At 35.9% G+C, this 11375-nt stretch overlaps 1 protein-coding gene and 1 long non-coding RNA gene across 2 annotated transcripts in view; both read left to right on the top strand.

The window, feature by feature from the left end:
• The window catches only part of LOC127872913 (RRP15-like protein), a 35911-nt gene that overhangs the window by 816 nt on the left and 23720 nt on the right, over positions 1–11375 (top strand). The window lies entirely within an intron of this gene.
• LOC127872929 (uncharacterized) lies at positions 1679–3643 on the top strand. The gene is made up of 2 exons (XR_008045833.1): positions 1679–3236; positions 3399–3643. It is a non-coding gene; the product is annotated as an uncharacterized LOC127872929 (long non-coding RNA).

An 11375-nucleotide genomic window follows, 5' to 3' on the forward strand; every position in this document is an offset into this window, starting at 1 on the left:
TTTCCTAATCTTAGGTAAAACAAACATCTTAAAGAATTGTTCTTTAATTAATCAATCAAAAGGATTATCAGCTTGTTAAAGGTGTGACATGTGGCTTTGATCATATACTTGTTAATGAAAATTAATGGCTTCTTTATTTAATCAATCAAAAGGATTATCAATAATAATTATCATAACTTAGTACAAATAATGATAATTAAAGTGAACACATATAACAACATTTAAAGGCAATTATTTTTGTAGTTACATTGTTTGAGTGACAATTAACTAAAACTTAGTATATAACGAAACTATCAAATTTCAAATGATACATTTCATCATGGAAATTATTAAGAGTAATAAAGGGTCTGAGAAATTACTGAAGGATGGGTACTCTTACACCAAAAAGAAGTCTCGTAAAGAATCAATACATTGGGAATGTTCCAAGCGCAGAAGCGCTTCATGTAAAGGAACCTTGACAACTAATCTTGATGTAAGTATAATATTAAAATGCTATTTGTTATCTTTGCTATCATAACTTTTAAAATAGCCATTTGCAAAATTAATTCCAGACAGTATTGCATAACTTCACAAATTTAATTTTTTGAAGTAAAGGTAAATGTAGTATTTGTAAGCTTTACCAACATTCAAAATATCAATTAATTTACATAATTAATTCCAAACAGTTATACAAAACGTCACAAAATAATTTTATATGTAATAAATTAAATGTTTCATTGCTATTAATATTAAATAATTGTTTTTATATATTCAGGTTACTATGGTCACATCATCCACAACACACAGTAACGATGCTGACCACTTAGCCATAGAAGTTATGAAAGTCAGAGAAGAGATCAAATCCAGTGTCGCCTTATTTATCCCTTCCATTATTTAAGCCTTTCAGTGGTGGTAATTGGATAAATGGATTATCATCTCAAAGGTTTTGAGTAATCAGGTGGCGTGGTGATAATTGGACATGATTATCTGCTCAATCGAGTAATGTCATTGAAAATTAGGCACTGGGGGGGAAAATGTCCACTTCTAAAATAAGCACTGGGGGGCAAATGTCCAGATGCAAAATAAGCACTGGGGGGCTTATATCCTACCTGTCATTTCTACTGGGGGGCAATTGTCCAAATGTTCATTTTTTCATTGGGGGGGTTTTGTCCTGGGGGGCTTATGTCTGGATCCCGATTTTGTAGCCCCTATAATTTGAAGATTTTTTGGTAGATGCGGCGTTGTGGCAAGTTGAATTATTCACCCTAAGCGTTGCTGAGAGTTGCAATGCGCCGTCTATTGTCCAAAGGTGCACAATTTGATCACCAGGTTTCACAAGGTTCATGGTGTACTTTGAGTTGATATGCAAAACACTACTGTTCAGGTTCGATCTTTAATTCAACTGAGTGTCAACAACAACACAAATATATATGACATCAAATAATAATAATAATAGCGTGCTAATTCGCGGCAATTGTTAATTAACGTTAGGCCAAAAAAAAAGTCTTGGTTCAGGGAACCCGACCAACCCTATTTTTTGCCCCCGACCCTAACGATTTTTTTGGTCCATGGAAAAAAATCTGATGGCGAAAATGCTAAAATCTCGTAAAATTTCATCGAAAACAGCCACCATTTAAACCTGGATTGGTTTTCTATATTTTTCTCTTTGTTTCAATGAAAGTGTTCGCAATTTGAACAGTGAACAAAAACCAGTCTGCACCTGTATACGAGACATCGCTTGACCTTATTGTTATTGAAGTGCACATGCTAGCTGGCCAATCAACATTGAGCTCGCTTACACATGAAATGACGTTGTTGAATGAAATGTAAAAATGGGTGGAGCTATGGAGTAATATTTGGTCATTCATGCGTAGACACTGTGCACTTTGAATACACAGTTAATATTGTCGTCTGGAAAAAAAATAGCGGCCGGTCGCAAATGTCGTATTATTAAAGATTAACAATGAAAAGAAGCGTGACAATAATTTAATTATTTCCAAGCTGTCTATTGATCTGAATTTAAAAGTGGTAATTAAATAATTAGTACCATGTCGATGATGTTACAACTTTCTGCCAATTTCCGATCGAAATGAAAAGATGATAATTAATGAGTTTGTTTGTTTTACTCGCACACTATGCTAACTGACAGCAGCGTATTTTAATCAGATGAAAATGTGAAAAACACGCGCGGTTTAATTGTAATTAAAGTTTCGAATTTTTAACACATAGGAAGAGTCATTCATTTAGTCTACTATAAAAATGGAAGTAACCACTTTGTCTCTACAGTCGCGAACATGGCGTCTTTAACCTTAAAGCGTCGTTGGACGAAAAAGAGTCATAACAAAAAAAAATAAATTAAAACACAAAACACTAGAGCATTCCAAGAGTCATGGAAACTTGACAACAATTAACTTCGCTTTGATAATGAATCAAAATCAATGTACTGTGACGCCCTTAGCCTGTACAAACCATTAGCAACATTCAAATTTATGTACACTGCTCACTTCCTGTGCGATGCGCTAAAACCCATTGCCATTTTATCAAAAAATGTACCAGAAAAAAGACTTGTGCTATTCTGAGGTTACCCTCCTTTTGACAGCCACTATTCAGACTCTTGAGCACCTGTCAGAGACTAGGTCAGGTCTCATGATGAAAAAAATTCTGAAGGTCACACCCCAAACACCAGAGACTGATAAAGATGGCTTGTTTACTTTTGAATATGAAGGTCACACTATCACAGACAGACAAACAAAAAATGGTTGGCTCAAAGAAATTTTGGGCCAGCGCTAGCCCTGAAGAAGTGCATAAAGAGCTAGGAATATTGAATAATATACAACGACTAAATACCACATGTGCAATGTTAATCATTTGGTCAGTGTTAAAACAATCATGGGTGCATCAACTGACCCTTTTTCACCCTGAAATCAGTCGACTGGTAAAAAAAAAAAAAAAAAAAAAAAAAAAACCTACCTACCCTCGAACATTTTACTGGCCATGTTCCCTGAACCAAGACTTTTTAACCAGGTTTTCCGAAGGAAAAAACTGGTTATTAGATTGGCGAATGCGGGCGGGCTGGCTGGCTGGCGGGCTGGCTGGCTGGCGGGCTGGCTGGCTGGCTGGCGGGCTGGCGGAATAAGCTTGTCCGGGCCATAACTATGTCGTTCATTGTCAGATTTTAAAATCATTTGGCACATTTGTTCACCATCATTGGACGGTGTGTCACGCGAAATAATTACGTCGATATCTCCAAGGTCAAGGTCACACTTTGAGTTCAAAGGTCAAAAATGGCCATAAATGAGCTTGTCCGAGCCATAACTATGTCGTTCATCGTCAGATTTTAAAATCATTTGGCACATTTGTTCACCATCATTGGACGGTGTGTCGCGCGAAATAATTACGTCGATATCTCCAAGGTAAAGGTCACACTTTGAGTTCAAAGGTCAAAAATGGCCATAAATGAGCTTGTCCTGGCCATAACTATGTCATTCATTGTGAGATTTTAAAATCATTTGGCACATTTGTTCACCATCATGGGACGGTGTGTCCCACGAAAGATTCACGTCAATATCTCCAATGTCAAGGTCGCCACGACTAAAAATAGATTTAAAAAAAAAAAAAAACTTACAAAGGGGGTTAATTTTTTTTGGTCATATCAAAAGTTCAGTTTGAGTTTTCTCCCTTTATCAGATTTTTTTTTCACAATGAAAACCTGGTTTTGTGACAATTTTGTCCCTTGTTTTTTTTTTGGCCTTACGTAAAAAATCTAATATAATATTTACAACATACTGGGGGCTGCAAAATGATAAAACAGACTTTTCACATAGTATACCAATAGGATAATCATAACAAAATGCTTAAATATTTAAAAACAGTCCATCACAACAATATCATGATCGTCCATCAGTTTCCATTGGCATGTATCACTTCCAGTGGATAAAGTTTCGCTATTGGCCTTATGGTATACCGTCCGTTACTGGTTCGCACTTTGGCCACCCGAACATGCCAGTCCCTTCCGCTAACAACATCGACGACCACGGCAAGTTTCCATCGACATCTTGGGCCATCATAATGGTTTGCACCACGTCCCGGGTGTTGATCGTCTGCGTGTTGGAACCAGACATACAGTGGTGCTCGCAGAGTGACGTCAGGTATTTGTCTTTCAGTGTCTGTAGAACTGTCGTATTTGCAGCTTACGTTGCCTTGCCATGCAGTTAAATTAAGCATGGTCGGCTGCAGCGACAGTACTCCCGGCATGGACTGTGTGGCAGCATTGTAACTCTGCGACTGTATAACAGCTGCGACGGCCAGATGGGCGCGGGGTCGTTAAGATCTGTTGATGCATACGTCAATGGCCGATCGTTAAGTACAGCCTCGATTTCTGTGACGATTGTCTGTAGTGACTCAAGTGTGACATATGCTCGGCCAAGTACTTTTTTCAGAGCGACTTTTGTCAGACCAATAAGTTGCTCCCACCATTTTCCGTACCATGGGGTGCGTTGTGGAATGAAACGCCACTCTATTCCCATACCACTCAGTGTTTCTTGGACTGATGTAGACTCCATAAGCGTCTTCAAATGGTTAGATGCTGCTACAAACATGGTAGCATTGTCGGAAATCATTAATTTCGACAGTGACTTCCGGTTAACAAATCTTCTAAATGCGCATAGAAATGATTCCTTTTTTAGATCGGTGACAACTTCGAGATGGACGGCGCAGGTGGAAGCACAAGTGAAAAGACAAATGTATGCTTTTGTTTCACTTCCGTTTGTCTGATTAATGTATAGAGCGCCCGTGAAATCTACCCTTGTTACTGTAAAGGGCGGCGTTTCTTCAACTCTCATCTTCGGTAATGGTGGCCGCTCGGGGACTCTGATGAAATCCTTTGCAATGTCAACTTAACTGATGTGCAGAAACTCAGTTATTTGAAAGCACAGTTGAAGGGTGCAGCCGCCATGACTATTGAAGGATTTGCACTCAGGAATGAGAATTACACGCGCACAGTCAAATTGAAACGTGAAAGGTATGGTCAACATTGCAAAATTGTTCATGAAACCAGGGGTGGCGAAATCAAATGTCCTAATTGCCCGAGTCGTACATTTGCTTGTCTGGGCATCTGATTTTTAGCTCGACTATATACAGTACAGGCATGGTGTACATAAACAAAAACACCTGTCCGCGGTGTTCACTTTTCCCGATGGGTGACATTTCGCGGGGGGCGGACACGCTACTGACCGCGGTGTTCAGCGAACACCCGAAATCGCCGCGATTTCACGCTATCGATAACGGGAACACCCGTGATCACCGTGATGACTTTCTTCCGTGTCTAGAACCCGTGTTTCTTACCCCTAAATGTTAACTAAGCACGTGCACTATAGACCAGTTCATTGTTATTGTTTTGATTCCCGATTTTCGCGCATGCGCAATGCACTGGTAGTCAAAAAGCATTGCTTACAGCTAACGCAAAGCATATGGATAACGAGACTTGTTTAGTCAATACATCGAAAAGAAACTTAAAAAACAACACCTAAATAATATTTAAAAAATATAATGTTCAGTGCCAAAAGAATGCATTAACACATTTATTTGCATTTTAAAAGAACGCGTCATTAGCATAAAAGTAATTAAGATTGTCTGAAGACTGAACAACAGACAATTCGACGCAACAAAGAGCTCTATGCATTAGCCGTATAATTATTTGCAGAAAAGCTTCAATAAAAATAATGTTACATCGAATTATAAAATTATAATTATCAATTGCATGCGTAAACTAGAATAATAAAAAATTAGTGATAGCTAGAATGTGTCAGTGTTTCATTGAAAATAAACGTACTACAAAGCCCTATTAAAAGCGAAGTTCACGAAGGTATTTACATGTAATTTTAATTTGGATGGGTGTTGTTCAGAGAATGACTTGAGGAATATTAACATTTAACTGAAAAAGTGAAACACAACCTCACATGATGCAAATTGAACTGTGTATTCATGTATTTTGTAAACTCGTTACTAGTGATCGAGTATGAGTGACAACTATCTAACATTTAACACACACGAACAAACACACACACACACACAACATAATATATATAAATATATAATATAATATATACACATTGTTTCATTATTATTTACCCCCATTGATGTCAAACGTTATTTCTTGTTTTTATGATGTATTTCGTGCATTGCCGTAACATTACATCTTCATACTGAATGACGTATTTATAATTAACCGATGCCCGCTAAATACGTTAAATATTTTTTATTTACATTTTATAATTCATAAATACCTTATTTTTTTATAAATAAAACGGGCCTTTTTCTTTACCGTGTTCAATTTCTGATAATCTATAGACTTCAAATTTGTACAATTATTATGTAACATATCTAATTTAAGCAACTGTTAAGTATGTCGGTGGTAAATTTATTCAACCAAATGCCTAGTTACTTAATACTACCAGAATGAAGACATGGTGGCATCATCAATTGCGTTTAATGACCAGACTGTCATCTGCCACCTAGTGTGATTTATGACACCATGTTGTTTGTTAGGTCTGGACAATATCTGATCAAAACGAGATAATCGGATTAGGCAGAACAAAGGGGCAATAAAACACCGGTATACAAAGGCTTAAACGATTTTAAGATTGATGCAAACAATCAAATGAAAACTATTGCATTTAATTTAATTAAATGTTTATTTAATGTGTCAACATGTTAGTTTTCCCGGACCAGGGTAAAGGTACCTGCCCAGACATTATGGTTAATTTGTAAATGTTTTTTATTTGGATTTGATCTATTTATTCATTGTGTTCAATCTTATTTGTTTCAGTAACGTAGAACAACTTGTTGGCATTTTGAAAAATAAAATCTAAATATAATCGTTTAAATTTAACCGATCACGCTCTATTTCTCCCCATTGATTGTATTTTTCTTTTGACTACCAATATAGCCCGGATGTAAACACGCAGGTGCGCGTGACGTCACGCGTGAACTGGTCTATTAATTATAATGTTGGTCAGTACAAAAGGACTATAGAAAACCGCCGACTGCGTCTTTGTTTTATTTTCCAAACAAGCACCGACAATCCAATATCCTATGTATTACGAAACACAAACTTTAGCACGTGTCGTCTATCAAAACAATAATTGTACATGTCATTTTCATGTAACATATCGAAGTAATTCTCGTATATGATATCGGAAACGGGACTTGCTTTTAACATAAACATTTACAACTACGATATTTATTTTCATAAGATTTGCTGAAAACAAATGAGAACCAAACAAACGTACATAGACAACACAAAATATAAATAATAATGACAAATTAAATAAACAAAACGTTGGTTTATTTTCGAAAAATCGCTTTCACTTTCTCCCGATTTCCAGAAAATGACTTATACATGTTGAATGAAATCTAAATATAGATGACGCTGTTCATTGGTCGTTTTAAAAGAATATTCATGAACTGTACACGGCACTTAATGTGCAATGCCAATGCCAAGTCATTTGCGAGATACATTTACCCCGATACTTAAATTGAAATTCACAACGAAGCTTTTACAATGTTGCCTGCTATTTTCGCGCGCTTTTTGTAGGTAAAAACTGGACACGAAAATATCATGGGCATATACATGTATTTATTTGCGGCTACAATTTGTTTCAGAACATGAACTGTACACGATGCCTTGGAATACCCTTGTCCTGATTGGACGCTTATTTCATCAAATCTTTAAATAGAATCATATGCCGAAATTCATTTGATACTTTCGAAAATTGCTAACGTTTGTGTAATTGACATTTTTGTCAATATTATCGTCTATATTACACACCCATAATTTGCTTTTAATCAAAGCGCTGAAGGCACTGAAGATGTTCGCTATTGCATAATTCAACACGCAATTCATTTTTGAAAATCAATCGCAAGTTTGAAATGAACACACGCCATTCAACTTTATAAAGTGTGTGTCATAGCGCACGGGTCGAGTTTTGTGTGCACTTTTTATCATCCTTATTATTTCATAGAAATAACTAAGACAAAATAAAAACAACATGCTTTTTGGAAGTTCTGAAAGCATAGAAAGTATGATGAAAATGGTAATGATAACTTAATATAAAGAAAATTTGCAGTCACCATATTAAAGGAATATTTTTTTCTTATATCAAATGACTATCTCACCAAGAATATAAATTCATAATGAAAGTTCCGTGTACAAAACTTTTGATTTTTGACACCATATACAAATTCAAAATATACAACAATCTTCGTATCTTGTATATGGAGGAATAAAAGTATATAAACATTGCTGTTTATGCTTTACTTATTACCCGAGCAGTTCACACGGTGTCAACAACGCTAACATAAACATAGGTATAGAGCACTCATGCGCTTTTAGGCGTAGCTGTTTCAGTTTTCATCTTAGTGACTTTTACATAACGCCAACAGACACGCATGAATATTTTCGAATATTTAATAAGCTGATTCGAGATACAACCTCTGAATTTTTGCTACATCACTGCGTATGTGCTCAATTCAAAGGATGTAGCACTGTTCAGTGTAAGGAATTCCGGACTACTCTCTGTATGCTCAAACGACACAAATTGTGGCCCTGTTACAATTACGCGTTACAATCCATCTCGCAGAATTTCACTTTCGCCTCCAAGATGAGAAAACAATCATTAGCGAAATAGTATAGTGTCACGATAAGAGAAAATCGTTTAATTATCATACCACAATGTTTGCCGTACTTGGTCAGCACGTCTGGAAATCATTCCTTAATGTGTGGATAGGCTGCCATTATTAACAAGTTTGCTATTTTCAATTCAATTTTGTATCAAAAAGCATTGTTCTTAAATGTGGCATTTTCAATTCGCAATGAGATTTGTAATGACCCTCGTCATGTGAAAATGGGTCTCATTCCATATGCGCCCATCATATAAATAGCCCACTCAGCTATCACTCCTTCTGGTAAGGAGAAACATAACATATTGAGTGATTTTAAAGCGAACAGCATCGCCTATGGCCTGACTGCGCAAAAGCACATGTTGGGTTTAACAAACGCTTGCCGAAACGCATAAGACCCATTTTCGCATGACGGCGCTATTGACGTGTGATTTAAATGTGTCGAAAGAAAACTGCGTTTAAATCAAATATAAACATACGATATATTTCGATAGTGAAGATAGATACTCATAACAAGGCATATGAGGACACATATGAAGTGCTCTCCCGTAGTATATTTTTTATTTTACTCACACTAATGTGTGGTTTGACAATGCTAACACACATTTCATGCGGTGAATATGCAGCTTACAAGTGAAAAACACAACACAATAGTTAAACTTTTGTTTAATTGTATTTAATTATTTAGAAAAGTAAATTGCTAATTTTATTTCAAAGTCAGCGTATACGCCGACTACATTTTTAAAAGACATTTATTGTTATAAATATATTTAATATAATATATTAGGTTGTTTTCGGTTTTAGCGATTAAAAAGCATTTTCGAGGTTGCCTATAGTATGCCTGTAGTAATTCATGAACTCATATCCAACTGTCTATGTATTGAGAACTGTGAATATAAACAAGCTTAACCTTCTACTAACCTTCTGCTATTGCATTCGTATTATTATTATAAATTGTTTCTTATATTCGGGTTTATCAATTATGAAACTTTTTTTTTGTCTATCGTATCGCTGAAGTTATTGTTGAACTTATGTTCAACGTTTTATAAATTGAGAATATAAACAAAGACCTATAGATAATATGGGTCTTTGATATAAATAAGCGTCAACTTTTTCCCGAATCTCTCATTTTACGACCTGTACTACGTCATTGAGTTGTATGCGAAAGCGTAACCTATTGCGTTGTTATAACCCGTAAACTTTCCTTTGTTTATCGACAGACGCATCTATTAATAGCCTCATATATCATGAATGCCAAAACAACCGGGAAAAAGAACCACGTGACCAAATAGGACGCAAAACGCAAATACCATGCGACTACGACTTTTATTATGTAAGAAAGCTCCGCAATTCCTTTGAAGTCGGAGCCTTGTGATTGCTATTACTTAAATAATTGACCTCTAACTGAAGTAAGCAAAGGAAACGCAGCACCTAATTGACCCATTCCTTCTATGTGCGAAGGCAGATTGAATTTTACTAATGTATGGTTTGCCTATTATAACACACATTATAATGCGGTAAATATGCGACTAACAAGTAAAAAACACTATAATTAAACTTTTGTTTTGAATTAAGTTATTTAGAAAACAAAATTCCAAACCTTATTTCAAAACAGCAAGACTACATTTTTAGCTCATCTATTTTTTGAAAAAAAATTATGAGCTATTGTCATCACCTTGGCGTCGGCGTCGGCGTTGGCGTTGGCGTTGGCGTCGGCGTCCGGTTAAGTTTTGCGTTTAGGTCCACTTTTCTCAGAAAGTATCAATGCTATTGCATTCAAACTTGGTACACTTACTTACTATCATGAGGGGACTAGGCAGGCAAAGTTAGATAACTCTGGCGTGCATTTTAACAGAATTATGTGCCCTTTTTATACTTAAAAAATTGAAAATTTTGGTTAAGTTTTGCGTTTAGTTCCACTTTTCTCAGTAAGTATCAATGCTATTGCATTCAAACTTGGTACACTTACTTACTATCATGAGGGGACTGGGCAGGCAAAGTTAGATAACTCTGGCATGCATTTTGACAGAATTATGTGCCCTTTTTATACTTAGAAAATTGACAATTTTGGTTAAGTTTTGTGTTAAGGTCCATTTTATTCCTTAAGCATCAAAGCTATTGCTTTCATACTTGCAACACTTACTAACTATCATAAGGGGACTGTGCAGGCAAAGTAATGTAACTCTGACTGGCATTTTGACAGAATTATGTGCCCTTTTTATACTTAGAAAATTGAAAATTTGATTAAGTTTTGTGTTTAGGTCCACTTTATTCCTACAGTATCAAAGCTATTGCTTTCATACTTGCAAGATTTATGAACTATCATAAGGGGACGGTGCAGGCAAAGTTATGTAACTCTGACTGGCATTTGGACGGAATTATGGGCCCTTTATACATAGAAAATTGAAAATTTGGTTAAGATTTATGTTTTGGTCACTTTACCCCTAAAGTATCATAGATATTGCTTTCATACTTGGAACACTCACAAACTATCATAAGGGTACAGTAAAAGGACAAGTTGCATAACTCTGGTTGTCATTGTTACGGAATTATGGCCCTTTTTTGACTTTTAATATATGGTTAAATTTTGTGTTTCGATCCACTCGAAGTATCAAGGCTATTGCTTTCAAACTTCAAATACTTACATGCTATCATGAGGTTACTGTACCTGGCAACTTGAATTTTACTTTGACCTTTGAATGACCTTGACTCTCAAG

Source organism: Dreissena polymorpha, chromosome 3 (assembly GCF_020536995.1).
Source record: "Dreissena polymorpha isolate Duluth1 chromosome 3, UMN_Dpol_1.0, whole genome shotgun sequence".
Classification (NCBI taxonomy): Eukaryota; Metazoa; Mollusca; class Bivalvia; order Myida; family Dreissenidae; genus Dreissena; species Dreissena polymorpha.